Source organism: Oncorhynchus kisutch, unplaced genomic scaffold (assembly GCF_002021735.2).
Source record: "Oncorhynchus kisutch isolate 150728-3 unplaced genomic scaffold, Okis_V2 Okis03b-Okis08b_hom, whole genome shotgun sequence".
Lineage (NCBI taxonomy): Eukaryota > Metazoa > Chordata > Actinopteri > Salmoniformes > Salmonidae > Oncorhynchus > Oncorhynchus kisutch.
Window position 1 is genome coordinate 6,903,822 of NW_022261980.1, and position 4,533 is coordinate 6,908,354.

Below are 4,533 nucleotides of genomic sequence, written 5' to 3' on the forward strand. Positions count from 1 at the left end.
ACTGTTTGTTTTGGTCGGGATTTAGACTAAAGCCGTTATCGTGAAAGAACAGGAGAGCTAATTAGCTCAAGCCCATGCTCCGTTCCCCCCTCCGGGTAGAGTACAAACCTCACTGGCCAGGCTGCAGTCATAAAGCTTAAATATGGGCTCAGGCTAAGCAAAACAAAAGAGGACCATCGGACTCGTCCCCAAAACATTTGTTTTGGTGTGTAAAACCCTCTAAATCCAGATAAGTAAAGAAGAGCGATGGTCCTCAGTCAAGAATATGTTGTGTAATGTAGCTATGCAATCCAAGTTAACAGTCTTTTGTCTTGTGCCTGCCTTGTATCCATCGTCAGAATTAGAATGGCTGGAGGCTAACTATGCTTACTGTAGATGCCCTTGTAGTGAGGGTGCGTTCAGGATTGCAATGTTTCCGAGTGTCGACCTAAATGCTTTGGTGTTGACCAGCATACAAGGCCAAATCCAGCATACAAGGCCAAATCCAGCATACAAGGCCAAATCCAGCATACAAGGCCAAATCCAGCATACAAGGCCAAATCCAGCATACAAGGCCAAATCCAGCATACAAGGCCAAATCCAGCATACAAGGCCAAATCCAGCATACAAGGCCAATCCAGCATACAAGGCCAATCCAGCATACAAGGCCAAATCCAGCATACAAGGCCAATCAGCATACAAGGCCAAATCCAGCATACAAAGCTAGAATCCTTAGTTTTTATAGACATTTTGGACTTCTAAATGAATGATGTATGTCCATTGATTCTTGAAGAATGTAACTTCTAAATGACATATTAGCTTAGTTAAACAGTCGAACCCCAATAAAACCGAACATAAAGCTTGTTTTTTTACTCCTATGTTTGTAAACAATGTAAACAAACACTGTAGCCTCCACTTGGTTAAAACTATGGTTTTGATATCATAGATGGTCAGTCCTTTCATCCATAGCTCTATAATCTGAGTGGTTACATTTGTTATTTGAGAGTGGTTATGCTTTATTGTTTCATTGAAGGATTCTATCTTTAACAGTTTAAAACATTTTATTCCACCTGTAGATCACCATGTCTCCATTTAAGGCTGTTGTAGGACCCCAATACACTACCACTGGTTCAGGTTAACACAGGTTCACGAAACTATCATCATCCTGAACGCAGCTCTGTTCAAAGCACAGTATGTTGCTAAACTCTCTCCTTCACATAGTCCTCCAAAAGCCTATTGGGAAGCCATAGAGGGCTTTGTGTTACAAACTGACAGTAAAGATGTATGACCTTCCACTGTCCTCCTAAATAACTAAACTGCAGTCCGACCCAGGAAGGGAAAGCAATAAAGCTGCTACTACTATTACTAATCTAGCTGCTGAAGAAAATAATTTGAGCCCCCTGTGAGAATTGGCCCAGCAGTTTCTCTGACTGCCTGGCAGAATGGATGGAGAGAGAGAGAGAGAGGCTCTTGGTTCACTTTGATGCTACATCCATTTACTGTGGGGTCTGGAGAGCACTGGGTTTTCTCTCTGGCGAGCCTGTTTCTATACGAGTGGGAGTGTGACTTACTGACTTTCAGTGGGATTGGTGTGTTAGAAGTGTCCTTGTCACATTCTAGGTCTGGACAGGGATATGGGGAGAGATGATTCTCGGAGGGATAGAATCAAATAAACATGATGGATTTAGACAATCTATTATTACATTACAATGCAGAGATGTTGCATAAAGGCGTCACACAATGAGATTGATGTACAGAACATTAAAGCATGAACATCATTGATCAGTTGTAAATGTCAGAAATGGCTGGCTGTGTATTTTAGTCCTCAAGCTAAACAGGTAGCAGGCAGGGAGAAGCTGGATGTAATCAGTCATCATGTAGTCTTATAGTGCTGTAATTGCAGTGCTCTGTGCAATCTGGTCTCTATTGTAAACCAGGATGGTGTTCTTAGGTGTGAATACCATTCCTCCTCCACACACACACACACACACACACACACACACACACACACACACACACACACACATGGGCGTACAAACACATCCCCTCAAGCAAATCCCCCTTCCTGCACACTCAAATGCCCATGTAATACACACTTCCCTTGTCCTCCCCTCATAAAAACACCACACACACACACTGCCACATGTCCCTAGTCTCCTGGCTGCTCCCAGTCCCCATAAGCTTTATTGGTATATTTAGTCAACTTGTGCTCATTGCTCAGTCCAATAGGTTCCATTTGTCTGAACTCCAGTTAGAGGAAATGGTGTACGTCAGCTCAGGGAGGGAGGAGAACGAGGGAGAGGGGACATCTCTCTCTGCCAGAGATAATGAGCACCACAGGGTCCCAGCCTCCACCAGGACCTGCCACCAGAACACCTCACCAGGGGGCCCCCACACTGCTCAGGGACACACACAGATACTGCAACAGACGCACACTGCGGCATAACACACACACTGCAGCACACTGACACACACATTAAGACCAGCAATAACTCAGACACACAGAACATTTCGACTTTATCACACAGCAATGAATACTCTCTTCCCTCTTCATCACAGCAATGAATACTCTCTTCCCCCTCTTCACACAGCAATGAATACTCTCTTCCCCCTCTTCACACAGCAATGAATACTCTCTTCCCCCTCTTCACACAGCAATGAATACTCTCTTCCCCCTCTTCACACAGCAATGAATACTCTCTTCCCCCTCTTCACACAGCAATGAATACTCTCTTCCCCCTCTTCACACAGCAATGAATACTCTCTTCCCCCTCTTCACACAGCAATGAATACTCTCTTCCCCCTCTTCACACAGCAATGAATAATCTCTCTCGCAGTTGTCCCATCTCGACAACACCTCACTGCATTAGCAGTTGTCCTGTCTCAAACTGTTCCCCAATAGATGGGGTCAGGGTTCGCTGAGTGCTAAAGCGCGTAGCGTGTAAAAATCATCTGTCCTTGGTTGCAACACTCACAACCGATTTCCAACTTCAGCACAGTAACTGTTCGTCTGGAGCTTCATGAAATGGGTTTCCATGGCCGAGCAGCCGCACACAAGCCTAAGATCACCATGCGCAACGCCAAGCGTTGGCTGGAGTGGTGTAACGCTTGCCCCCATTGGACTCTGGAGCAGTGGAAACACGTTCTCTGGAGTGATGAATCACACTTCGCCATCTGGCAGTCCGACGGACAAATTTGGTTTTGGCGGATGCCAGTTGAACGCTACCTGCCCAAATGCATAGTGCCAAACTGTTGGTGGAGGAGTAATAATGGTCTGGGGCTGTTTTCCATGGTTCAGGCCCCTTAGTTTCAGTGAAGGGAAATCTTATCGCTAGACATTCTAGACGATTCTGTGCATAATATTTTGTGGCAACAGTTTGGGGAAGGCCATTTCCTGTTTCAGCATAACAATGCCCCCGAAATGGTTTGTCGATCAGTGTGGATTCCAGTTAGACAACGTGCTGCCACTCAGAACAATATATATTCCAGTTAGACAACGTGCTGCTTGTCAGAACAATATATATTCCATTTAGACAACGTGCTGCTAGTCAGAACAAGATATATTCCATTTAGACAACGTGCTGCTAGTCAGAACAATATATATTCCATTTAGACAAAGTGCTGCTAGTCAGAACAATATATATTCCATTTAGACAACGTGCTGCTAGTCAGAACAATATATATTCCATTTAGACAACGTGCTGCTAGTCAGAACAATATATATTCCATTTAGACAACGTGCTGCTAGTCAGAACAAGATATATTCCATTTAGACAACGTGCTGCTAGTCAGAACAATATATATTCCATTTAGACAACGTGCTGCTAGTCAGAACAAGATATATTCCAGTTAGACAATGTGCTGCTAGTCAGAACAATATATATTCCAGTTAGACAACGTGCTGCTAGTCAGAACAATATATATTCCAGTTAGACAACGTGCTGCTAGTCAGAACAATATATATTCCAGTGAGGCTATGGGGTGCCACTCAGAACCTTATATATTCCAGTTAGTCTACAGGGTGCCACTCAGAACCTTATATATTCCAGTGAGGCTACAGGGTGCCACTCAGAACCTTATATATTCCAGTGAGGCTACAGGGTGCCACTCAGAACCTTATATATTCCAGTGAGGCTACAGGGTGCCACTCAGAACCTTATATATTCCAGTGAGGCTACAGGGTGCCACTCAGAACCTTATATATTCCAGTGAGGCTACAGGGTGCCACTCAGAACCTTATATATTCCAGTGACGCTACAGGGTGCCACTCAGAACCTTATATATTCCAGTGAGGCTACAGGGTGCCACTCAGAACCTTAGATATTCCAGTGAGGCTACAGGGTGCCACTCAGAACCTTATATATTCCAGTGAGGCTACAGGGTGCCACTCAGAACCTTATATATTCCAGTGAGGCTACAGGGTGCCACTCAGAACCTTATATATTCCAGTTAGACTACAGGGTGCCACTCAGAACCTTATATATTCCAGTGAGGCTACAGGGTGCCACTCAGAACATTGCTCAGATGGTTGGAGGATGGAGTTTAATTAGAGTT